Below are 27324 nucleotides of genomic sequence, written 5' to 3' on the forward strand. Positions count from 1 at the left end.
ATAAGCCATTTCCTAACAAAACTTTGTATCGTTCTGCTATAGGCAAGCTAAATTTCATTCAAAGAATCTCAAGACCAGATATAACTTATGCTTTTCACTTTCTGGCAAAATTTGTGGAAAAGCCCACTACGCAATGTTTCTCTGCTCTTAAGAGAGTGGTGATGTACCTTAAACATACCAAACATTATAGGTTGCAGTTTACAACAAGTATTGACAAAGGTTTTGAAATTTTCTGCATCTCATGCAGTGGAACAAAATAATTGCAGGGGTGTGTCTGGTATGGTGTTTGGTTATAATGGTTGTCCATTTGAATGGAAGTCCCAGACACAAACCATTATTTGTTTCTCCACAACAGAGAGTGAATTATGTGCATGCGTTCAGGCCACTCGTGATGTGGAATGGTATTTGCAAGTATTTGCAGACCTCTACAGATGCAAGTAACACTACCAGTAAAAGTTTACCTTGATTCCCAGAGTGGACTTGCTATCCTATGTTCAGAAACCAATACGGAGCGCACTAGAGTCTTAAGATTACGTTTACAGTTTGTAAAGAAACTAATTGCTGATGAAATGATTGTATTTCAATATGTTCCAGGTGACAATCAAATTGCAGACATTTTTACTAAAGCACTTCCAAAGGTTACACATGAAAGACATGTACAAAATATGCTTTATGTTTTTGTTCCACAATAATGAACCGCAGGGGAAATGTTGAATGGTCACTTTAAAATGTGAAGGTTCATTATTGTTTCACAAGTTGTGTATGTCTTTAAGGGCCAGGGCAGATAACGAGACCCAGTCTTAAAGCTGTGAAACATAGCAGGTGCTGCTGAGTTGTGTTAATCAAGCTGTGTCAGCAATTGGGTATAGTATATAAGGGGCAGCACCTAGCGCTCTCATTACCCTGGGGGATGGGTTGCTGGTTGGGTCTGGTTTGTTGTTGATGTATTTAGTGTATAAGGAGTTTTTGTTTTTGTTGTTAAAACCTTGTTTAAGTTATTTTTGAGTCCCTTTTTAATGCATGGTCTCCCCAGCAAGCTCTCTGCAGCACTGCTAAACTGCAAATAGCCAACAGAAACGTGCTAAAAGGAAGGCACGCCTGGCAAATCCACACCGTGATCAACTCCCGCCCGGAAACCAATGTCCCCACTGTGGAAGGACGTGTGGATCCAGAATTGGCCTCCACAGTCACTTATGGAGTCATTGTTAAAACCATGTTTATGGAAGACAATATTACTCGGCTACGAGTGATCGCCAAAGAAAGAATAACACTGGTCATTAATAAATGAAACAAATAAAGCAACATAATCTTTTTCTCTTTTAGCCACCCAGCCAGAGACCCAATGGTGACTCGTTCAGATGCTCATTTACACTAACCCAGATTTAGTTGATCACATGCCCTAATAAGGACACCTGTTGCTGGGAAAATTTCCTGTTGCCTAGCAACTTGTTCAATACCATTTTTCAAGTTTCTTCTGGAATATTCCAACACCATTATGGGGTGAAGCATGGTGCTATAGATTGGGGGGGAACCCCTAAACCCTAGAAATCAATAAATGGTAGGATTTTGATTATTTTGAATATTGAAGGGAAGATTTGAGGTCATCTGTTTACAAAGCTATTTTCTGAGTCTTATTTACAACTTCAAGAGAAATTATATGGAAGACAAACTGGTTAAGAAAAAATTAACAGCTGCTTAAAGCTACAAATATTAGCAAAAAGTATAATTTTTGTGTTTTTTCAGAGTTTGTAAATGGGTTAAAACTTCTAGAGTGGGAGGAGGACATTGTCACTTTTTATTATTATTCACATTGTCTATGTAGCTAAAAATGCAGATTAAGAGACCCAATTATGAACCAGCCAACATGATTTCACATATTTTCAACCCAATATTACATTTCACTGGTTTTCTTGAAATATATTAAGTTGCACACTAAAACTTTCTAGCTATCAGTACTGCAGAGTGTTTTAAGAATTCACCTAAAATATTTCACTGCATGCTTTGCATCTTGGTGGACATAAGATATGGACTTGAAATGGATAACGGTACCCCATTACCATGGAACCATGATGCAACAATGCACAATTAGATGCTGCTGCCATATTTGAAACTAATCTGCTAGTCTCTAATGCATTGGCAGTACATCTAGGGCAAAATCCAAGGTAGACAAAAGCTGCTTCAACACAATACATTTTGCCTTATGGGTAAACAATCCCCGGCCATTTTATGGGTTCTGTGTATTAATGTGGACTGCAACAAGTGAACTGGGTGGCCACAGGAAGCCAGCAGCAGATTGTCCAATCAAGCAGTATTTTGTCAGCTGCTACAATCACAGTGGGTACTGAGTTTGGGTAGAAAAAGAGCTATCTAAAGAGGCATCCCTATGTCAAATTTTCCCCCTCAGTAGTGTATACACATAGTGTGCAATGATGTGCTGTATTTTACATTGTGGCCGATGATGTGGAGGCAAATGCATAATGTGATGATGCATCAACTTATAGTAGATATTACATGGTGTGCATGTGGGTGGGCAGGATAGGGGTTTGTGTTGGGGGAGGTGCACATACCGGGGTGGGTGAGAACACCTTTTATTTGCTTGTTAAATTTGTATCCCACCTTTCCAGCAAATTGTGCTCAAGTTGGCGTGTGAACTGCCTTTAGGCATTCAAAATTCATAGGAACAGCTGGAAGATATGCAAGTTAACTCTTCCAGATTAGATCTCTACAGCTGTCTACATGTCCTATGAAGCTCTTGAACTTTACTGCTATATTATGGCTTGAAAATTCTTAACACTGGTAGGCAGTAGGAAGGGAAAATAACATACCAGCCATGTTTTCATGAAACTATAAACCATGGCTTAGCACTTTGTGCACAACATACATCAGTTCTCACGCCCTCTGGTTTGAAGTTGCCTTCTTTAGAAACTGACCAGAGCTTATTTTAAACCACCGTCTGTGATTCTGTGAACGTTAAGCTAAATGCTGCATAAGTCCACCCAGCTGAATGGGAATCAAAGAGGGAAAAGCATAGGAGCTTTTCTACTCTTGGATTTTCTTATTTTAATAGACTTGCAGTGGAGTTTTCTTTTTAATTGAGAATCTTTATTATTTACAAAAAATTATACTGGTTGACTACAAATAAAATAACATAATCCTTTCATCTTCCAGCCATCTGGCCATATACCGAATGCTGACTCATGCACATTTACACACTGACACTTTACATGCTCTGACTCTTGTTGGTCACATGACCTTTATAAAGTCTCCTGATGCTGGGCAGACTTTTCTGTTGCCTAGCAACCTGTTCAAGACCAATTCTCAAGTTCTTTCTAGAATATTCCAACAGAGCTGAAGGCTTTGTTTGCACTTGCTGCAGCTCATCTGCACAACACTAAACTGTGGCCATCAACATAGGACAGTGTATATGGAACTCTAAAATCTCTTAAAGTGAGGTTATCAGGAGACTGATAATTCCTAGGCTTTTAACAGTCTCAAAGCAACATTTTAAACCTAAAAACTGTAAAATCAATAACATGATTTTGGATAAATCAGACTTTGGATAAACCAGCTGAACCAAGTTTACAGATTTAAAAACTATATTAAAAAAAACTCCCCCCTCTGACTTTTTATTCTGTGTCAAAGTGAACTGCCTTTCCCCTCTTTCCTAAACTCACACTACTATAGTGTAAGCCCAAGTGGCTTAAAATGCACCTGTCAAAGACATGGCACCCCAGAGTGACGATTAAGGGGATAGTGGACTAGAGATCTACAAAGACAGGAATCTTCAGAGAGGCAGCAAGATAGGAGGCGGCAGAGAGGTAGTTCTTCCTTCCTTCACAGCAGTTTGAATCCAGCCCCCCTCAACCCCCCTCTTTTTCTTCTGTCACAGAAGAGGAGACAGTTTCTCAGGGAAGTGAGCCAGGGCTGGTGGGGAGTCCAGACACTGAGGTATCGGGTAGCAACCAGGAGAGAGGAGGATTCATCAATCAAAGAAGCGTAAGGGGGGCTCCTGGAGGATATCCTGTTGGCGGAGAGAGCGTAGTTGAGATGCCTCAATGTCTTGAAAGGAGCTGTGTAGGAATAACGGAAACGACAGGAGGTTGGATGTACTTGAGCTGTGCAGAGGCACGCTGGCAAGCATGTTCCAAGCAAGCTGCCAGCTAGTTCTTCGGAGGCTCCTTTTATTAGTAGAAGTCAACAACTGGAAACAGTAGTGAAACCACCCTGAACTTAATGTATTTCCATCTAAGCACATTTCCAGCATTAGCAAATACACGTGTCAGCAGGTGTTTCCCTCAGATGTTCCCTCCGATACTTGATTACGTCTGCGTCCCCGGTCATGCTCCAGCCAAGCAATATGTCTAACAAATAAATTGTGAAAGGACAAGGTCAGGGGGAAAACCCTGTTTTCTAGCCAAGAAGGCAAAAGGTCAGGGAAAGCAGCCGCAATGCTCCTTGACATACTGTTGCTTGTCTGGTGCAAGGTTTGCCTTCGCAAAGCGGAGCGTTACCTCCACAGAGCTGCTCGCTGGGAATGGCTCGGAGTGTAATTGCTGTACATAATAAACTGCTTGGAAAACTGAAAGCGTCTGCTTCCTGCCTAATTAAGCCGAGGAGGAAACCAGATAGTGACAGCACCACAGCACAGGTTAACTATAAAGGGGCTGCATTTTAAACTCTGCATGGCATGTCTGAACTTTTTTTTTTTTTTTTGAGGGTTACAAATGCAATCAGAATGTCATTACTTCTGCAAAAGGTACAATAAAACTGAAATATGTCTTAATAGATAATATATTATTTAGGCACCAGGCAAAAACATTCCTGTTTACCCCAAGCCTTTGGTCATTAATCTATGGCCTGTTAATGGTGTGAAGAGGACTATTATGATTATTAGCATGCTGTCTATTTTTTTGCTCTGTATTATGTTTTTATTATTTTGCTCTGTAAAGCATGTTCTTAATGTTGTACACTGTCCGAGAATCTTTTGATAAAGGGTGGTATATAAATCAAATAAATAATAATAGTTTTAATTCTATCCAAGTTTAATTGTGGTTTTAATGCTTTTTCTATGTTTTTAGCTGTTATTACTTTTATCTGTAAGCCGTCTTGAATCCCTGTCAACAAAAATTGTGGGGTCTAGATAAATATCTTTTTTAAAAAAATGATATTTATTGAGTGTTCCATTTTAACAATCCAATCAAACCACATTATATATTCCAAATTATACAAATTATTCAATAATCAAACAGTCCAAATATTGTGCCAAATTATAAATTTTTGGGCAGGCTTCCCATGCTCTGAGGTCGGGGGGGGGGTCTGTGTCAGGAATTCAGCTTACACTTGAGTAGGACCCTGGCAGAAACATATGCCCGACTGGCATGTTCTCCCCCTCCTGGTCTTTTGTTCGGGAGCTTCAGAAGCTTTCTTCAGCCCGAACATCACAGCGACCAATGCCAACCGACACCGGCACACTTAGGGATCCGCAGAGTTTGCACATCATGCGTAACAGACCTCAGCAACTCAGCATTTTGGCTAATCTACTTTATTTACATATAAACACACACGGAGCACTGCAACATGGCTCCCTCTCTCACTAGCATCAGAAAGCAAAGAGAGAAAGAACAAAAGACAACAGTCCCACTTCACGGAACACAGCAACGCAAACATCCTGTCTCCATCACATCCCACTCTGTGGAGTCAAAACATACACCGTCATGTGAAAGGCAAAAATCCCATGACTGCAATCATGGAGCAGGAATTCTAACATCCTCCCCCAATTCATGATCTGTGTTGCAGTCATCAGTGTAACTGCAACAACCATCCAGATGTCATACACACAGTATACCCTGTATCACCCGTTCCACCCTTGGAACTACCTGGCACACATGGCCTCTGGACATAGTCCAGCTTCCTTCGCCAAGGAAACAGTGTCTACCCTTACAGCATTTCCCGTCCCTCAAGGACAAACCCTGTACCCCTTTCATGACTCCAGGTTCCAAGACCTGTGTCGAGCCACTAACCACAGCTAAATCTGCAACAGCTGTGTTAGCAAACTCCTGAGCATACCTAGTGGGCATTTCACCCATTGTAGCTCCTCCTGATCTACACATCTGGCACATTTCCCCCACTGTATCAGTGGAACTCACCTCAGTGCACCTGCTATTTATAACAGCAACAGACTTAGTATCTAAGTCTCCAGCAATGGGGTAGCCTAGGAAAATGCACACATCCCCCCCCCACTCTGCTCTGCACTCAACATCCCCAGTGAGTAAAATCAGCTTGGTATGAGGCTTTAGTATTCTGTACAAGCCTCCATACCACAGGAAGAATCTATGCTCCCTGCCTCATGACGTCTCAACCCACATGGTCAGACCTATCCATTGGCATCCTGGCTTTTTCCAGGTTTATCTTGTCACAGTTCCCATCAGAAACTCTGACTGAATCCAGGGAAAGACCTTGCAAACTATGTCTGCCTAGCGTATCACTCTGTGACTTTGGAACCCACATGTCAGATCCAATCATTGGCATCTTGGCTTTTTCCGGGTTTGCCTTGTCACTGTCATCATCACCAATAGGGTGCCTTTGCAAGATACCCATATTGCCTCCCCCTTTTGCTTTGTCCTGAGCACTGGTACACCTGACCATCTTTGTGTCAGACATCAGCAATCTGGAAGACCCATGCACACATCTTGCATGAAAAGAATGGTTATCAGACATAGCATCACATGTCTCTCCAACCTTTCCACCATCCCCTATGTTAACATCACAACACAGCAAGAACAAACCATTTATAATGTAGTTTTCGTTCTTCTGGATGGTTGCGTTCTGTTTGTTGCCATAAACAGAACAGCTGCGCTGCATCAGCTGGGCTTCTCGACCTGGAATGAAAAACACTTTAGACATCACATCGTTACAGCTTTTCAGTTCCACGGTCCAGGTGCCATGCACCTCCAAGGAATCTCCACTCGACTGGTGGATCAAATCTTTCTGTGGCATACATGTGGTGAGCAGTTCCTGTCGGAGCCTCCATACGACCGAGCTGTAATGGCTACTCCTCCGGCCGTATCTTCGGAACCCATCCAGGCTCTCCTCTGACGATTAATGACCTAAGCCTTTGAATGAGGCTTCAGGCACGCTCTCCATTGCGCAGAATACTCAGACAGCAGCAGAAGGAGCCAGAAATATGTGCTTCATTGCTACTTTATTTCTAACTACGTAAGACAGAAAAGAATATGCATCTGCTCTCTGTGAGAGACAGAAAACAAATGAACAAAGAAACAGGAAACCAGTAACGTCAACATCTGTCTCCCGTGAGATTTCCAAGAGTCTGGAATGCCAATAGAGTCTTGTGACTCCAAGAACTGCACAGTGGCATAACAGAAACCTAACAGTTCCATCGTCCACAAAGGTATGCCTTCCTTTCAGAATCTCGCACAAAAGATTCTTGCACCTCTGTCCTGGAACAGCTGGTGACCAGCTCTGCACTGAAGCTCTGCGTCTCTGGCCTTGCTTCATGTCGCCTGTCAGAAATGCTGCAAACCTTCCTTGCTTTTGCAATCTGTCCAAACTTCTCACAGGACAAACTTCCCACTGCTTCGACCTTAGCAGCACCACCTGCTGGTTGCAGTGATGGTTGGGATGATGTCAGTCAGTTCCCCTTCTTCTCCTTCCGTTCTGGAGAGTCCTCCCCTCGAACAGGAAAAAATGCAATTTTCCTCCAAAACGCCTCCAAACATGACTGGAGCTTTTGGCCTCAGGAACAATTGCCTCCCACATCATGTGGGTGTCAGAGAGAGCAAAGTCCAGTCCTCTGAACTTCTCTGGCATCCTTGATAGCTCATCGACATCTTGGAATGTCCAAGTGTGTTGCAGATGAAATTCCTGCCGATCACACATTCTGGCTGTTGACATCAGACACAGCATCATACTGCTTTTGCAGCTTCTGGAAAAAAAATCACTGCTCCCCCACATTCCCAAACACACATGGAATGCATCAGAAAAATTCTATCTTCTCAAAGTTCATGCCTGCTACTTCAATGCAGCATCGGGGGAAATTGCTCCCTCTCCCATAGCTGATGTTTCACATACAGCTATTGTTTTGGCAAAGCTTACCGCTGCTACCGCTGTGCAAATCCAGCTTCATAAGCATTGGGGTATGTCCTCCCTTTGTAGCACATAAATCAGGGCTACTTTCTCTTGGCAAAGACCTGCCACATCAGGCATTCCCTCTATGTAACTCAGGGACTTGGGATCCAACCCCTTCCAAAAGGTCCATTCTGCAGCTTAGTCCAAGCTGAAACATTTACTGTCCTTATCAGACGGCTATAAATCAAGCCTTCTTCCACTGGCCTGAGCCGCTGGCTTTCGCACAAAACAGTCCAGCCTGCCTAAATTTACTTTCACTTTTAGGCAGCTTCTTACTCACAGTATCTCCACACAGCTTTTTTTCTCTGCCGTCTCTGAAGAGACTTGCCTCACGCTGCCGCTTCCAGGAGACTCCAAATGGGACAAAAACAGCCCCCGGTTCTTCTTCTGCTGGCACTGGGTCTGTGGCCCCGACCCCTGGGCCCATAACCATTGTCAGGAGTTCATCCTACACTTGAGTAGGACCCTGGCAAAGACACATGCCCGACTGGCATGTTCCCTCCCTCCTGGTTGATCGTTCGGGAGCTTCAAAAGCTTTCTTCAGCCCGAACATCACAGTGACCAATGCCAACCGACACCGGCACACTTAGGGATCCGCAGAGTTTGCGCATCATGCGTAACAGACCTCAGCAACTCAGCATTTTGGCTAATCTACTTTATTTACATATAAACACACACGGAGCACTGCAACATGGCTCCCTCTCTCACTAGCATCAGAAAGCAAAGAGAGAAAGAACAAAAGACAACAGTCCCACTTCACGGAACACAGCAACGCAAACATCCTGTCTCCATCACATCCCACTCTGTGGAGTCAAAACATACACCGTCATGTGAAAGACAAAAATCCCATGACTGCAGTCATGGAGCAGGAATTCTAACATCCTGATCATCTCATACGTCTACTGTTTTTCATAGTCATTTCTGATAATTCCCATAAGTCATTCTGATGTTAATCCTTCATTATTTTCAACAGCCACTGAATTTGTCCAGCAAGCGAGTTGAATTAAAACAGTATGTTTCTGTGTGGATTTTATGTCCTTTTCCCTTTCTTTATGCTTCAAATCTGGCTACGGCGTTCCAATTTCACTTTCCAATATTATATTTATCTATAACCAAGGATTCCCCTCTGCAGGTTCACAGCATCTCTTCACAAACTGATGATTCTGCCAAGTCAATCCAAGAATCTTCCCACTGCAGGCAGCTGCCAAATCCACTCAGTCCAGATAAGATCAAATCAAGGCGCCTGCCCAGTACTTTCCCCAGACCAGCTGTCATTCAAACATTAGCCTTTCCAGGGAAGGTTTTACCAAGTAAAACTGGAAATACAAATATCAAGAAATAGAATATTAAAGGCTTACCTCTCCCTATGGCTATATAATTTGATTCAATAAGCTTGTCAGACCCAACAAAATTTGTTTCACTTTTGCTCATGGCCGTTTGCCGATTTTAGAACTGTGCCACGCCTCTCCACCATAAATCCCAGGCAAACATCCAGAGTTCTTTGGCGTCTCTCCAGTTGTTAATGAGATGTCGTTTCTGCACTGATATAATAAATCAAACCGGGGAATCTTCTCATCCTCTTCCAAGCTTGCTTAGATAAATATCTAATAATAATGTGTTGTAAGAATGAATGCATAGACACGTACGCTCCCCCCTGATGCAAGCTGGAAATCCAAAGAGGCCTATGGAAAGCATTTCCCTGAGTGCATGGAGTAGGTCTGTCACCAATTTCATTCTACCTGCATTTCACATCACTCTAGAGCAGTGTTTCTCAACCTTGGGTCCCCAGATGTTTTTGGACTACAACTTCCATCATCCCTGAGCTCTGGTCGTGCTAGCTAGGGATCATGGGTGTTGTAGTTCAACAACATCTGGGGACGCAAGGTTGAGAAAGGCTGCTCTAGAGAGTCTTCTGATCCTCAGAATTGGAAGGGGGGTGGAGGCTGTAGTAGGAAGGCAGAAAACAGGAAAGCCCCCAGTGTACTTGTGGAACACGGAAATTAGCCCTTTTGAGACTCCAGACATTGTTTCTAATAGTAGAAAGCAAAAACTAAAAAAAAAAGTTAGTGTTGCTCTGGGGAGGAGTGGGAAGGAATCTCTTAGGCAGCTATAGAAGGAAAAAGATGATTACTCAGTCTAACTAAAACCACATCTACAGAACATACCTGATTTACTGTGACTTGTAGTAACTTTTATCCTTATTACTAGCTTTGATAAATGGCAATGAAAAGCTGTTTTTCCAGTGTTTAAAAACCACAGAATATATGTGAAAAAATAGAAGTAGCATCCACAGAATGAGAATTTTGGTGGAGGATTATGAATTCCCGTAAAGAAAACCCACACATTTTATACAGCAATTCAGAACAGAGGCTCAGATTCAAAAGTCAACTCATTAAATGACATAATTCTTGTTCGCTATCCTTGAAGACAGCAAAACATTCATGCATCCCCAATATCTGGATATGGGAGAGGTGTAAATATATTCTTATGTAGCACTCACTATTTCACTCAGTTTTGTTTTTGTTTTTTTAAAGCCCAAAACTACACACATTTAATTTGTGTAAGTGGGAACAGAATGCTATGAGTGAAGTTGCGTTTTAAACTTTTGCAAAGAGAAAACGGGTTCCAAGAACTCTGTATATCTGCAGAAAGATCCTTTTTGATGGCCACCAGCCAAGCAAGCATCTCCCTGTGCCTCTCTGCCCAGGCTTGTTCCAGAATCATTTTAATGCCAAACTTCTGTACTGCTCTGCTCACCCAGAATATGTATTTACTTATAAATGTATTTGTATAATATGGTAATAGTTTTCATACAGTAATTGTTTGCCAGCTCACACTTTTTGAGGTCCGTTTTCAGGCAGAAAAAGTTTAACTGGAAAAATGTGTGATTTTATTATAGTAAGGTATCACATTTTTTATGTCTATCACAGACGTAAGAGAAAAAAGTTAACACCAATTTAGTTTATCAGATGTCTGAAGGAGAGAAAACAAGATTTTAAAAAGTTTTGTAAATGTCTTTGTTATTGACTCTTTATGAAAAATAAAATACTGAGCAGCCATTAAAATTGTGAAGCCCAAATAACCACTCTATTTCAATAGGACATATTGCTCATAAATCCTGCATGGCATCATCACAAAAAGTAAAAATGCAAGTACTTTAATTTCACTTGAAAATGTTCAGTCAGAAATTATGGTGCACTTGAACACAGCTCACTGTCTCACTAGAACACTGTTAAGAAATATTGCAGATTTGATTACAACAGCCTGCTAAACCAACTTTAAACCAACTACCGGTATATAACCAGAGTGATTAACATAAGATTAATTTACCTTGTATGCTTTAAACAGTAAGAAATGAAGGTAGATTCTGAGGAGAAAACATTTAAAACCACAATGCTACTTTTGGGTTGACTACTATAATACCACACTTCTTTATTTAAAAAGGGTCAGCACCACAGGTTTTTGAGTTTATATTCTAGACAACCCCCCCCCAACAATCCCCATTGTAAAGTTAATGTGATTATAGCATTTGGGTTATGTATATGTTACGGAGCAAAGTTATTTCAAAGTAAGCTTTACTCAATTTTGAACGCAAAATTTGAACAGGGGGGCAGGGAGGAATCAAACCTTCATCAAAAAGCCCTGAAGAAGAAAAATCCTGGAGAGGGGATTAAAAGCTGAAAGCCTTGTAGAGAGGTCTTTTTTCCTTTCCATTTGATATACTTCTACATTCTCCCCCAACCAAAAAAGAAAAAGTGAACAATATATATTAAATAACATTCAAAGCTATCAAAATAGTTATTAAAAAACAACAACAAATAAGCCCCCGCCCAAGCCCACAACTGAGTATGACACATGGATGGGACTCACGTAGGAATGGAAGGTTTGGTTAAGGCTGCCATCCTAGCACACTACTTGGGAGTAAGTCCTATTGAACTCAACAGGGCTTGCATCCCAGTATACCTATATAGGATTAGGCTGCACAAAGCACAATAGGAAACAATATATTATTGAGCAATATCTGCCTTGTTTTTAGTGTATTTCACTGTTTAGTATATTTCACTATGTTCACCTCCTGCCAAGTACAACATTTCCAAAATATTCTGCCCTTCATAAACATTTTTAGGAGTAAAGCTAACCCTGCCTCCTTCAAAACAAAATAGGAACAGGGCCCAGAAGACATGCAAAAATCAAGGAAATGACAATGCTCTTGCAAACCTTATTAAAGAAACACGAAGGAAATGCATTTATCAATATGCTTTGTTTGGGTTGCACTGAGGGATGCAGTAATTATTAATCAGTTGTGTGCACTTCCATGCTGTAATCTAGTGTTTCAGAGGCCGAAGCATCAATTTTCTCTCTGTTCCATATAGTCTTCAGTTCTTTCTGGAGACTCAACTCTACTTCTTACTTCTGCAATGCCGGGATGATTCTTTCACAAGTGCTGATTTAGAGTTCCCTGGAAAGGGAAACATTTCCCACAGACCTCACAATGGAAAGGTTTGTCATCTGTGTGGCCACGGATATGGTACTCAAGTTCATCCTTGCGCGTGTACTTCTTCCCACAATATTTGCACACAAAGGGGGTCATTCCCATGTGCAACCTCATGTGCCGATCAAGACTCCCTTTCTGGTTGAAAGACTTCCCACAGTATATACAGATTAACCTATCACTGTACATGCACCAGTGACCTCTCAAATTCCTTTCCTGTGGACTGTTTTCATAGCCTCGGTGATCCGCTGAGGATTCCCTGTTGGCTCCTTGTGATAGGCCCAAAACTTCACTATGCAAGTAGCTAGTGGAGATCCGTTTTTGACAGCCTCGGCCTCTAAGACAGCTTAGCATGCATCTTGAAGAGCTTGCGTTTCTCAGGCTTCCAAAAGTGTTGGGTACATTAGCGGACTGGGATGAGCCATGGGAATATGAGTAGGCACTTTGCAATACAGAACCACAGGAGCCAACGTTAACTGCCACTACTTGCTCCCCGTCCATCATTTCAGTGTGGTACCCGTCATCACCAAGCAAAGAACTATCTGAGCAACTTGGCCGTTCAGACTTTTCCATTTTAACTTTCACCTCGGCAGCCTGGCTGTCTCTGACTAGCAAGTCCCCTTAGTCATGATCACCTTCAATCTGAATCTCATATTCTGAAACACTCCCGCTACTGCCATGGTCCGAGTGCCCTTCTTCTTGCAGATAGTTATGGAGAGTTTTGGTGTGAGTTGTTTCCATTCTTAAATCACTGCCTGAAGCAGACTGCCGCACCTGAGAGCAATAGGGAGGAGAGATTTCCACCAGACTGGCAAAATAACTCTTTAACACTGTTGTGGTTTTCCAGAGAATCTTCAGTACCAACAGTGACAGTCAGCTTCACCATCACTGATATTTGAATGGATGCTTTCGAGTATCTGTGTGCACTTATCAATGACACACTGCATTTGTAGAAAACTAGCTGCAGTTAGAAAGCTAACATTCTTCAGTTGCAAGGACATCCTTCCAGTGTAACAAAGCAAAAGCAACTGTTCAAAGACATCAGGGTTTTTAATAACTGATATTGAGAGGCCACTCATGGTACTTAACAAAGAATGTTCACAGAAATACGGAGAACTGGCAGCTAGGACAGTTTTGTGAGCCCTGAACGGCTGACCCTGAATATGCACAATGATATCACAAAGCTTTCCCTGCAGGCGGAGCTCATTCAACTGGTTCAGTACAGTGCTGCTGTACTCAGGAACATCAAACTGGATGAAACTGCTGTTGTCCATGTCATCTGGTTTACAGTGTAACTTACCTATAAAGGACAGCTTTGTGAATAGCTAGTTTGTTAGCAAAGGTTTCCTCTGCATAATGCTGCAGTTACAGTTGCAATTGAAATTATTCAGCCCCATTGCAAATCAGGTTTATTATCAAAATTGACAGACTTTCAGCGTTTTGCAATGAGAAAATCAAATAAAAGCAATTGAAATAGCTCAACACAACAGATGCTTTGAGTGGCTTTGCCAAATTCAGCTTAAATTGCAACTTACACTGGTTTTTCCAGTCTCACTATTATTCAACCACCTGAACAGACTTCCTCACAACAGCACAAATACAACAGGTGTTGTCTCTCTTTTCAAATTATTTTTATTAATTAATTTTCCCAATTATTACAAATCAAACCAATTTGGCAGGTAGAAATGGGCCTTACAGCAGGGAGCAGTTAAATTAAATTAAATTAAATTAAATTAAATTAAATTAATACAATTTCTTAAAATCAAGTTTCCCACTCCTGTTCCAAATGATCATCATTTCCTCACATAGCCGCATCATTTCTTATTTAGAGTCCAGTTGACATCCTTCATTTGCCATTAAACATTCTTCCGGCTGGCCACTCAGCATCGGGTTGTAGTCTGTGCTCTTGTTGTCTCGAGACAGATGAGCAGCACACAGAGAGTTCGTGGAGGTGCAACGGAAGGCGAAGTTGCCCTGACACCCAAGAGGAGTTCTTGGGCACCATAACTTCCTGGCAGCGCAAAAGGGGTTTTCCCCAAATTTCAGAGTAAAGAAAATATCTGAACAACTGTCAAAGAAAAGGGGAGAACCTCGGCGAATTGAGCAGAAAACACTCTCGCATGCAAACGCCTCGAGAATCTGAGCGACCAGCGCTGGTCTACTCCGCAGAGATAAGGAAACAAAATTAACAGACTGCCCACCCCCGGCAAAACAAAGAAAAATTATGAAGACAAAAAAGGGGGACGCAGAAACTAAATCTAAACAACAGGAGAAACAAGGTACAAACTAAGGGAGTCTACCTCAATACGGCGGCAAAACTGGCAAACTAAATTGCGGAAGAAACCCAGAAAGAAGTAGATTACCCGACAAAGAAAGCAAAACAGTATCCCAACGGGATGTAAAAAAACCCAACGTAGACTTCCGGTCAGCGCCAGCGACCGTAATGGCGGATTTCCTCTGATCTCCGGAGGAAATCGGCTTCGTGGAGCTGGGGTTCTACTGCTACGGCGAAGCGGGGACCCGAAAAAAATCACAGGCGGGGAAGCCTGTGAACTGAAGGCTCGGCGGGCTCCATTTGTGCCCCCCCGCTGCAAAGGAGCCTTTTTAAAGGCTCCGGATCGGACCGGGGGTGAGGGGTGCGGAGCTGAGAGCTGCCTATCCGTCTCCGCGAAGTGAAGCCGCACAGCCAGGGTCGGAGAGCACTGATTTCTTCACTGGACAATTGGACTCGAAAACAACTACCCGTGAGTAGGATTTTGACATACATTTGGAAGAAATTATTAAAGAATTTGGCACCGAAACGGGAAAGGTAAAAACAGGAAGTCTGCCTTCCCGGACTGTCAATAGATCAAAGCAAAGAGACTGTAAAGCTGTGACCGAGAAAGACGTGTCTTTGAAAGGACTAAAATCCAGCACCAAAAAGGAAAATTCCCCCTCTGTTGGCAGGAACAGTGGGGAGACATTTGAAAGATATTTGCCCTGCAAGGAAAGGAAAATTTAAAATATATCTGCTGACTTTAAAACCTGGGAACGGACTGCCTATGACAGGGAAGCCGATTAGAGGGAACTGTCAAACTGAGAGTAAAAAAAAAGTTTGATTCAGCTCTGCAAAGGATACAGTGTGGACAAAATACATTGGAAATTAAAGTAACCTTTTGGGATTGAAAACTTGATACTAAGATACTGGGATTTTATCAGGACTTTATTTGTTATAAAGTTGCAATAAGAAGTGGGAACTGTGACCCCTAGAGGTGACTATGTTGCAATGACATTCTAGACAATAAGCACTGCTGTGGAAAAATTTCTCTTCTTTCAAAACAAACTCTCCAAGCGTGTGACTGACCTTGGGAGTGTATGTGAGTGTTATGGCAGATGATAAAAAAACAGAGTTGACACAGGAAAAAACTACCAGGTCTGGTAGACAATACAAAGCTGATACTACAACAAGGCCTTCAATAGCTGGTGCAGCGGGCACAGCAGGAGCTGCTGCCCCACAGGTAAAACCAAAAGTTATGTCAACTGATATCCTTTTGGCCCAAGCATTGGGTAAGATTGATGCAACTTTGGAGAAATTGGCCAATAAGGTGGAAGAGACAAATAGACAAGTAGCTGAGGCTTCTGCAAAAATTGATTTGAATACTTCAAGTATTAATGAATTAGGAAAAAAGGTGAACTCTAATACACAGTCTATTGAAAAACTACTGGAAGAATCGGCTTCAACTAGAAAATTGGCTGAAGAGGCCAAGGAAATTGCAACTGCTGCTCAGGAAAAGATTCCACCGGTATATAAAAAGTTAGAAGAGCATGATTTGACACTGTCCATGATAGATCTACAAAGAAAGGAGAGGAATTTAAGAATCAGAGGCGTGCCAGAAAGTGAGAAAGATAATTTGGCAGAATTTCTCACAAAGGAATTGTCACAATTTTGGCAGAAGGATCTGGGGGAAGAAGAATTTAAGATAGTGAGTGCATTTAGACTTGGCAGAAGACAAGGAAAGAACAAAGCAAGAGATTGTTTGATTACCTTAAAAACAAAGGAAGAAAGAGATAAAATCTTGAACCTACACTATCAAAGAACTTTGGAAATTGAGGACACCTTTGTGGAAATCTTCAAAGATATACCTAAATACATTTTGGAGGTAAGGGCCTACTACAGAGATCTGGCTGTTTTGCTGAGAAAAAATAAAATAATCTTCAGGCGGGAATTCCCCCAAGGCCTGTCTTTTAAATACAGAGGAAAGAAAATAAGAATAAGGACAGTAAACGACAAGGACAAGTTTTTGAAAGATCACGAAGAGGACCTACAGAAGGAAGTGGAATCTGGTGAGGACCTATCGGCGTCAGGAAAAGGACTCTTGGAGATAGCAAATTTGTTATCTGGACGCTCCGGCTTAGGGAGAGACAAGCCACCGACAGAAGAAGAACAACAACTTGGTGCAGTGGGAGGGAAAATTAATTAACTAATCATGTCTCTGCAACTTCTCAGTTGGAATTGTAATGGACTGAATTCTCCTAGAAAGAGAAAAGAGGTTTTCCACATATTAAAGAAAGAACATTTGGACTTGATTTGTTTACAAGAAACGCATGTTACGAGGCTACACAGGAAAATACTTGTTAATAAAATATTAGGGCAAGAGTTTATTTCGTCTGACAAAGTTAAAAAGAGAGGAGTGGTGATTTATGCAAAGGAGAAACTTTTACCGAAATTTATCCTCAAAGATGAACAAGGAAGGTATTTGGCAATTGAAATTCAGTTTCAAGGAGAGAAATTCTTGATATTAGGTGTGTATGCACCAAATGAGGGGAAGTCGGAATTTTTCAAGAAGTTGCATGAGACTTTTATGGACTTTATGGACTACAATATAATCCTGATGGGGGACATGAATGGAGTGGTATCTACTAATATGGACAAGGCGCAAAAACAGGTAGTCTAAAAAAGAGAAGGCAAAATGAGAAAAAAGATAAAATCTTGGAGAAAATTAAAGAAGGTGAGAAAAAATTGAGAGCCAAGCCGAAGTCACAAGAGATTCTGAGAGAAATAAAGATTTACCAAACACAATATATGGAATTGATGAATCAGGAAATAGAATGGAAAATTAAGCAAATGAGACAGAAGACATTTGAATCGGCGGATAAATGTGGGAAATTACTGGCTTGGCAACTGAAAAAAAGACAAAAATTAAATACAATTACAAACCTGGAAGTAGAAGGAAAAGACATAAACAATCCAAATGAGATTAGAAATTGTTTTCAGAAGTACTTCAAGCAATTATATGCACAAGGGCCACAGAATGAAAGGGACATTGATGGATTTTTGAAAATAAATGGATTACAAAAAATTTCACAGGAAAGTAAAGTATTGTTGAACTCTAAAATAACAGATCAGGAGATAGAAGGTGCCATTTTAAATATGTAACTGGGCAAATCTCCGGGACCGGATGGACTGACTTCCAGATACTATAGATCCTTGAAGGACTGGATAATACAACCTCTGAAGGAAGTCTGCAATGAGATTTTGGAAGGGAAAAGGGCACCAGAATCGTGGAAAGAGGCCTACATTACACTTATACCGAAAACAGAGACTGAAAAGACCCAACTTAAAAACTACCGTCCCATATCCTTATTAAATGTGGATTACAAAATTTTTGCTGATATTCTGGCCAAGAGATTGAAAAGAGTATTGATTGAAGAGATACATAAGGACCAAGCGGGCTTTCTGCCGGGAAGACACATATCTGATAACTTGAGGAATGTAATTGACATTTTGGAAAAGTTAGATGTGAACATAAATACTAAAGCTGTTTTGATATTTGTGGACGCGGAGAAAGCCTTTGACAACATTTCTTGGAGTTTTATGAAAAAGAACTTACAGGGTATGGGGGTAGGCCAAGGTTTTGAAAATGGTATAAGTGCAATATATTCTGAACAAAAGGCTAAATTAATTGTAAATAATGTGGTTACGGAACAATTTAAGATTGAAAAAGGGACACGACAAGGGTGCCCAATCTCCCCTTTACTTTTTATATCGGTCCTGGAGGTTCTGCTGAACATGATTAGAAGGGACCGGTTGGTTAAAGGCATACAGGTCGGAGCCAAACAGTATAAATTGAGAGCATTTGCAGATGACCTAGTCTTGACGTTACAGGAGCCAGAATCTAGTACTAAAAGAGTTTTAGAATTAATTCAAGAATTTGGTCAGGTGGCAGGATTTAAACTGAATAAGTCCAAAACAAAGGTTTTAGAGAAAAATTTGACATTGTTTGAAAAAGAGAAATTTCAGAATGAAACAGGTTTGACTGTGGTGAAGAAAGTGAAATATCTGGGGATTAATATGACATCTAAAAATGGGAATTTATTTAAAAATAACTATGAGAAATGCTGGTTAGAAGTGAAAAAAGATCTTGAAATATGGTCAAATTTGAAGCTTTCCTTGATGGGTCGAATAGCAGCTATAAAGATGAATGTATTGCCTAAAATGCTATTTTTGTTTCAAACATTACAAATTGTGGACAAGATGGATTGTTTTAAGAAGTGGCAGAAAGACATTTCTAAATTTGTCTGGCAGGGAAAGAAGCCCAGGATAAAATATAAGATTTTAACTGATGCAAAAGAAAAGGGTGGTTTTGCCCTGCCAGATTTCAAACTTTACTATGAATCAGCAGCATTCTGCTGGTTGAAAGACTGGCTGCTTCTTGAAAACACAGACATTTTGGATTTAGAAGGTTTTAACAATGTTTTTGGATGGCATGCATATTTGTGGTATGATAAGGTTAAAGCTCATAAAGCATTTAAAAATCATATTGTTAGGAGATCTTTGTTTAATGTTTGGATCAGATACAAGGATTTATTGGAAAATAAGACCCCAAGGTGGTTGTCACCAATGGAAGCGAAAGCCCAGAAAAAGCTTAATATGGAGGCCAAATGGCCGAAATATTGGGAAATTTTGGAACAAGAAGGAGACAGATTGAAATTGCAGAGCTTTGAGAAACTAAAAAATAAAGTGCGAGACTGGCTTCATTATTTTCAGATAATGGAGGCTTACAATTTGGACAAGAAAATTGGCTTCCAGGTGGAAAAATCTAAACTAGAAACAGAAGTGCTAGAACCTAAAACTAAGATCATGTAAAAAATGTATAACTTGCTGCTGAAATGGAATACACAGGATGAAACGGTTAAGTCAGCTATGATTAAATGGGCACAAGATGTTGGACATAACATTATGTTTGCTGACTGGGAACAGTTGTGGACCAGCGGTATGAAATTTACGGCATGTAATGCCTTAAGAGAGAATATTATGAAAATGATATATAGGTGGTACATGACACCAGTCAAGCTTGTAAAAATATACCATTTGCCTGATAATAAATGCTGGAAATGTAAGGAGGTTGAAGGCACATTCTTTCACCTTTGGTGGACGTGCCCAAAGATTAAGGCTTTCTGGGAAATGATTTATAATGAAATGAAAAAGGTATTTAAGTATACCTTCTTGAAGAAACCAGAGGCTTTTCTCTTGGGCATAGTCGGCCATTTGGTGCCAAAGAAGGACAGAACTTTCTTTATGTATGCTACAACGGCAGCAAGAATACTTATAGCAAAGCACTGGAAGACGCAAGATCTACCCACTCTGGAAGAATGGCAGATGAAGTTGATTGACTGTATGGGACTGGCAGAAATGACCGGCAGAATCCGTGACCAGGGAGAAGAGTCGGCAGAAGAAGATTGGAAGAAATTCAAGGACTATTTACAGAAATACTACAAAATTAATGAACTCTGAAAGATGCTGGATTGAACTTATGTGGCCTCTAGCTGTGATGATAAAAATAACTGGGATTAAAATTGTTTAAGTCATAAAATTTAAAAAAGTTGATTGGAAAATAAGGTGTTAGTTAAAAGGAATGTTAAGAGATTAGGATTTGCTGGATTAACAATTTGAACTAGAAAACAAGAAGGGGAGGTATGAGGAAGTCAAAGAAACATGTTATTGAAAAACTGTTATTGAAATTGATTTGTTTTTAATATTTTTCTTTTTCTTTTTCTTTTTGTGTGTGTATAAAATTGGAAAAATTAATAAATATTTATTTAAAAAAAACCCAACGTAAACAGCAGAGGGGAGACGGAAGATAAAACCACCTCCAGATGCCAACAGAATGGTAAGGGGGAGAAAGATGCTGAGTAAAGAGAAGAGAGGGACAAGGAGGAGAGAAACTTACTGGGAAAAACAGATGGAGAGGATGGAGAGGTGGTGGGTGGGTGTTGTTGGAGGGAGAGAAAGGCGGACGGGGAAAGAGGTGCAGTAAGAGGCTGGGTCGACAAACTGAGAGAGGAGGGGAGAAGCAGGTGAATCAGCGAAAGGGAAGGCAGCCATAAGGGAAGTGAGGACACCGGGCACACAGGAAGAGACGTCAAAGAAGAAACACATACGCAGGGAAAGGAGAGTAAAGAAAAATCAGAGAGGACCGACTTTGTGAACAGCGCCACAAATGGACAATAGTAAACTTCACCAATGAAGTAAAATTGGAAAAAGAAGTTAGAAGTAATAACCACAACAGAGAATTTAAATGATTTACTGCTTTAAGAGGAGAATCAATGAGTGAATAAACAACATCCCAAAACCCACAGGGAATTCCCCAAAGGACATTGGAGTTGAACTACAGTCATACCTCGGGTTGAAGTAGCTTCGGGTTGAGTGTTTTTGGGTTGCGCTCCACGGCGACCCAGAAGTAATGGAACGGGATACTTTCGGGTTTTGCCGCTTGCACATGCGCAGACGCTCAAAATGACGTCTTGCGCAGAAGCGGCGAATCGCGGCCCGCGCACGCGCGGGTTGTGTTCTGTTCTGGATGCGAATGGGGCTCCAGAACGGATCCCATTCACATCCATAGGTACCACTGTATTTGAAAAACTGCCAAAATAATAGAAAGGAAATTGAAAGGAAATCCAAATCAAATAAATTATAAGGAAAATAATCAAAGGTAAAAGGAAATAAAAATAGAACAGCAAACCCAAAGCCAAATGGGTTCAAAGAAGATACAGACAACAATTAGCCTAACCTCTGCTGCAACATCAAGTTCACAAGCAGGGCAGATAGATGGAGATGCCAACATAGACATTAGGGAATTAATTTTAACAATGAAGAAAGATCTGTGTGACAACATAAAAACATTAGATGACAACGTAAGAGCCCTTGACGATAAAGTAGAAGTAATGGGCAACAAGATTGAAAATAATGCAACTTTAATAATAGACTTAACACATCAAGTAAATCAGTTGATGACAAAGAATAAAGAACTAGATAAAACAATACAAGAGATAAAAGTTAAAACAACTAAACCAGAAGAAGCTGTGGAAAAAAAACCTGGAGTGAACAGAAAAAAAGAAAAATCAAGACAAGATTAAAGAAGAAATTACTGAACTAAGGAAGATACAGGATACATGGGATGCAGTTGCTACACTTGAATTGCAACAAAAAGAAATGACCCTAAGATTTTGTGGAATAACAGAGAACCAGGATGAGGATATTGTATCAAAACTACTCAAAGAACTAGTGGACTGGCTAGGTGTTTAAGAAGAACTGTCTCTAGACATAAACAAAATATTTAGAATAAAATCGAACAAATCCAAAAATAAAAAACGGCCAGGTGATTGCTTGGTCTTCATAAACTCTGGACTGCTGAGACAAAATACTACAAAAAAGCAGAATTGAAAGATTATGTATCAAGGACAAAAACATTGAAATCTTGAAAGAAATACCAACTCGCTTACTTAAAAAGAGACAATTATAAAGTACTTGCTGCAACACTTAGAAAAAATGGCATTTCGTATAGGTGGGATTTCCCCAAGGGGATAACTTCACATACATAGAAAGAAGGAAGACCTTTAGAACTGTGGGTAAAGCAGGTATTTTCTGGAGAAAATACTGGAAAGACTTGGGAGGGGAACGGGTCCAGGAACTGGAGGAAGAAGGATCGGAGTAAGGAACAGGGAAAATATAAAGTAAGTCTAAGAAAATTAGATGGGAAGATTGAATTAAAATTGTTTTTATTGGTAAAGTGATTTATCTATAATAAAAATTACATGACATTAAATTGTATTTCATGGAATGTAAATGGGCTAAATAACAAACTCAAAAGAAACAAAATAGAACAATTATTAAAGAAAAAATGGGACATTATCTGCCTACAGGAGACACATGTTGTGAGGTTTGGTGTTTATAGGGTTAACCTCTATGTGTCCTGCATCTGGGGAGGAGCTTCCTACACCTGGGAGCTGAGTTCTTTGTCTCAAAGGAGAAGGAGCAGAGACACACGCGATGGCTGCTGTTTCTGATGGATTGCCGTTTGTTGTTTTATCTGTCTGATGTAAATAAAGCTGTTTAGATTAGAAACAGCATCTGGACTATCTCTCTCTCACTCACACATCAAGCACATGCTGCCGTTCTGCTACTGACTGGGAATTCTGGGGCAGTGGAAGTGTACCGGACCCAGTCAGCTTTTCAAATACATGTAGCCAGAAAACACAAAAGGGTCCTGGAAAAAAAACAAGGCTAGGTATAGAATTTATAGCCTCGGGAAGGAAGAAAAAGAGAATTGGTAATATATGTTAAACCAAATCTGGATCCCAAAATGCTGTTTAGATGAAGAAGGACAAATAATAGGGGTGGAAATAATGCACAAAAAGAAAAAAATTATTATAGGGATATATGTACCTATAAAAAACTAGAGGAAAAAATGTGGGACTATAGCAATGACAATTTACTACTTATGGGAGACCTGAATGGGGTAACATCAATCGAAATGGAGAGAACCACCAGAGATAATATATCGAATGAAGGTAGATTACCACTCTCCTTTTTCCAAACGGTAGAAAACTTTAATTTGTATGATGCACGGAGAGTCAAACACCCAAATGTAAAGAATATTACCCACTTTTCAGAAGCCAAAAAATCTGGAGGTAGAATTGACGGGATTTGGATATTGAAAAAATTAATACTAAAATTTTAAAAAGCAGAAATTTTAAGCAAAATAATATCAGACCATAACCCAGTAACAATACATATAATACAAAAAAGGAAGATGGAGAATGAATGATGAGCTGCAAACTCAAGTGCTTTCCTTCAGTGTGCTTAAATAAAGTCCACTCAGGATCTTAGCAGCTAAAAGCAGTTTTATTTAAGCAGAAACTATCCATTATCTATCACAGCGAACAGCATCGTGAAAACACATCCACTCTCCTCAAAAGCGAAAGTAGAGAGAAAGAACAAAGGCTGGAGACTCTCGGAAATGACGCAGAATCTCCCCCCTCCCAAATGGTAGGCAGGGCGTACACTCTGAGCTGTTTAACCCTGTAAACTCAGGTTCTCCTCACACAATCATGGTGGCAGTGGATCTCCTAACCAAAATGTGTCTTTTTGTGACATGCTCCCATGCCGTGACAGCGAAAGAAACAGCCAAGCTGTTCGTAGAGCAAGTGTTTAGGTTACATGGGATACCTGCCCAGGTTGTTTCGGATAGGGGGACTAAATTCACCTCACGGTTTTGGCGCAAGCTCATGGGTTTGTTGCAAGTAGAGGTGAGTTTCACGATGGCGAGGCACCCTGAAACCAATGGGCAGGCGGAGAGAGCCAATGCAGTTTTGCAGCAGTATTTGCGGTGCTATGTCAGTCAGAGACAGAACGACTGGGTGGACAAACTAGCTTTAGCCGAGTTTGCTTACAATAACACAGAGAACGTATCCACAGGGATGACTCCATTCTTTGCTAATCATGGGTGTCACCCCAGGGCGTTTCCGGGGAGGAGGGAGGAGGCGTGGAGTGTGCCTGCAGCGGAACAGTTTGCGGAGGAAATGGAGGCAATCCACCAACAGCTCCAGTTGAACTTGGAAAGGGCTAAGGAGGTCTACAAGATGGAGGCCCACAAGTATCGGCGACCAGGGGAGGTCATCCGGGTTGGGGACAAGGTGTGGTTGTCCACGCAAGGGTTGCCCTGGAAAGGAGGGTGCAAGAAGCTTAAACCCCAGAGAGTGGGGCCTTTTGAGGTGATCCAGCAGGTCAATCCGGTGGCATTTAAATTAAGGTTGCCTGAGAGTATGAGGATACATCCGATATTTCACAGGTCACTGATGTCGCCCTACAGGGAAGGGGGAATGAGGCAGGGTAGTGGGGAAGGGGAACTCCCACCACCCGAAGTGGAGGAAAGGGAGCAGTGCAACGAGGTGACGGAAATACTGGATTCTCACTGGAATGGGGAACAGTTAGAGTATCTGGTGGCGTGGGAAGGGGCCCCTAGTTCTGAGAATACCTGGGTCCCGGAGAGTTGTGTCACTGACGAGTATCTGGTGGAGGAGTTCCACAATTTCTTCCCTGACAAACCCGATCCTCGGGGTAGATTTTTTCAACAGGTGTTCGGGCCAACGGACGATGAAGAGGACTTCGAGGGATTCCCACCATCTGACATGGAAGAAGAAGAAGAGGAAGACGTCTATTGGGAAAGACGGGGAACTGCGGGTTTGAGGGAGGATTGGAGGAAGGTTTTTGAAGATACGGATGAGGAGGAGGGAAGTTTTCCAGGTTTCACCCCCGCCACTCCGGAGAAGGGAGAATCGGGAACGGTCGATTCTCCCGAGCGGGAGGGGGCCTTTGGGAAGAGGGTGGATGTCAGGGAATTGGAGGCTGAAAAAGAGGTGAGGGGGAGCAGAGAGGCACTTATAGAGAGCCTACGTCTTTAATCAGCAGCTATTCCTCCACGTCAGAGGAAGATGGGCCAGAAACGTCAGGAGACAATGAAACTGGGAGGGGTGAGCCAGTGCCGGGGACCAGCCACTCACGGAGCAGAGGAAAGAGGAGGGCGGGACTCCAGAAATGGGTCTGCTGGGCGCGGCGAAAGAAAAGATCAGACGATCCAACTGACTCATAAAGATGGAGTGTATCTTTTGAACTTTTGTAAATACTTTGAAGCTTTGCAATAAATCAGTGTACAGAGATGGCTGTTTGCCCGGAGTTTTATCTCAGCTAGCTTGTCAGCACTTCCCTCACAGCGGCCAAGGATAAAACATAAGATACTTACTGATATAAAAGACAGAGGCGGTTTTGCTCTCCCAGATCTTAAATTATATTATGAAGCGGCTTGCCTGGTATGGATCAGGGACTGGATGAAGTTGGAAAAGCAAGAAGCATTAGAATTGGAAGGACATGATAATAGATTTGGCTGGCACGCATACCTATGGTATGGAAAAGGGAAGGTACACAAAAGTTTTTATAATCACATAATCAGGAAGTCATTAATAAGAGCATGGGAAAGATATAAAGATTTGTTAGAACAGAAGACTCCTTGGTGGCTTTCACCACATGAAGCTTTACTGCTCAAACCACTTGGAAAGAAAGGAAAGTGGCTTACGTACGCTGATTTGCTAAAGGATCAAGAAGGAAAATGGAAATTAAGAGATTATGAGGAAATAAAAGACCATTTTCAGAGCCGGTTACATTATTGGCAACTACATGAAATATACAAAGATGACAATAAGAAAGGATTCAGTTATACGACTTCCAGATTTCAAAAGGAAGTCATAGAAGGGAAGGTGAAGCAGCTGAAAGGTGCGTATAGTATTCTGCTAGAATGGGATACAAAAGACGAAGAGGTGAAATCAGTTATGATTAAATGGGCACAAGATAGGCATCATAACATAATGTTTGAAGACTGGGAAAGGTTGTGGAAAACTGACTTACAATTTACAGATTGCTCCTTGCTGAAAGAAAATTATATGAAAATGATGTATAGATGGTATATACCACCAGTGCAGATAGGAAGAATGTACAAAACCGGTTCAAACATGTGTTGGAGATGTAAGGAAAAAGAAGGGTCTTTTTATCACATGTGGTGGGACTGCAGTAAGATTAGAAAATTTTGGGAAATGATATATAATGAGTTGAAAAAAATGTTCCAATTAAAATTTGTCAAAAAACCTGAAGCATTTTTGTTAGGGATTGTTGGGAAAGACCTGCCAAAGAAATTTAAGAATATTTTTATGTATGCAACAACTGCGGCAAGAGTCTTAATAGCACAAGGATGGGAGAATGAAGAAACCCCGACTAAAGTACTGTGGCAAGAAAAATTGATGGACTACGTGGAGTTGGCGAAATTGACATACAAATTGCGGGACAAGGACAACTGTGATTTTAAGGAAGAATGGGAACTTTTTACAAAGTATTTAAAGAAACAGCAAAATAAATTGGACTCCTTGGCAGGTTTTGAATAAACACTCACAAATTTATTATTAATAACACAGAGACAGATAAGTTAAGGATCTTTACAATTTTACAATATGCAGAGAATTATAAGTATGGAAAAACCAGAGAGAGGAGCTGAGGGAAGTCCGGGGGAGGGGAGGGGGGTTTCTTTTGGGGGAGGGGGGAGGAAAAAAACTAGGGGGGGGACTTTTGGATGATATGTTTTATTGATATTATGTTGTTATGCTTAATAAAACTTTAAAAAACAAAACAAAAGCAGAATGTTGAGGAACCATTACTCTTTGGGTTCGGTCAGTCAACCAGCTGCAGATCCACCTAACAGTTCCCCCGTTCAACCCACATTTTACCAGCTTCCTCACAAGAATATTGTTACAAAAGCCCAGCACCTGTCCCTCTCTCTGCCAAGCTGCGGCAAGAGTGCATGGGATCTCAGGCGCCCACACAG

The 27324-nt window shown here is 41.1% G+C and overlaps 1 protein-coding gene and 1 pseudogene across 2 annotated transcripts in view; both read right to left on the minus strand.

Annotated features, from left to right (window-relative positions):
• LOC310753895 (uncharacterized protein) overlaps positions 1-27324 on the minus strand; it is a 112767-nt gene that overhangs the window by 80165 nt on the left and 5278 nt on the right. The window lies entirely within an intron of this gene.
• On the minus strand, positions 12439-13911 carry LOC310753691 (zinc finger and BTB domain-containing protein 34-like; annotated as a pseudogene). The gene has a single exon. The product of its transcript is annotated as a zinc finger and BTB domain-containing protein 34-like (transcript).

The sequence above is a fragment of the Podarcis filfolensis genome (genome assembly GCF_964270895.1).
Source record: "Podarcis filfolensis genome assembly, chromosome: W".
NCBI lineage: Eukaryota > Metazoa > Chordata > Lepidosauria > Squamata > Lacertidae > Podarcis > Podarcis filfolensis.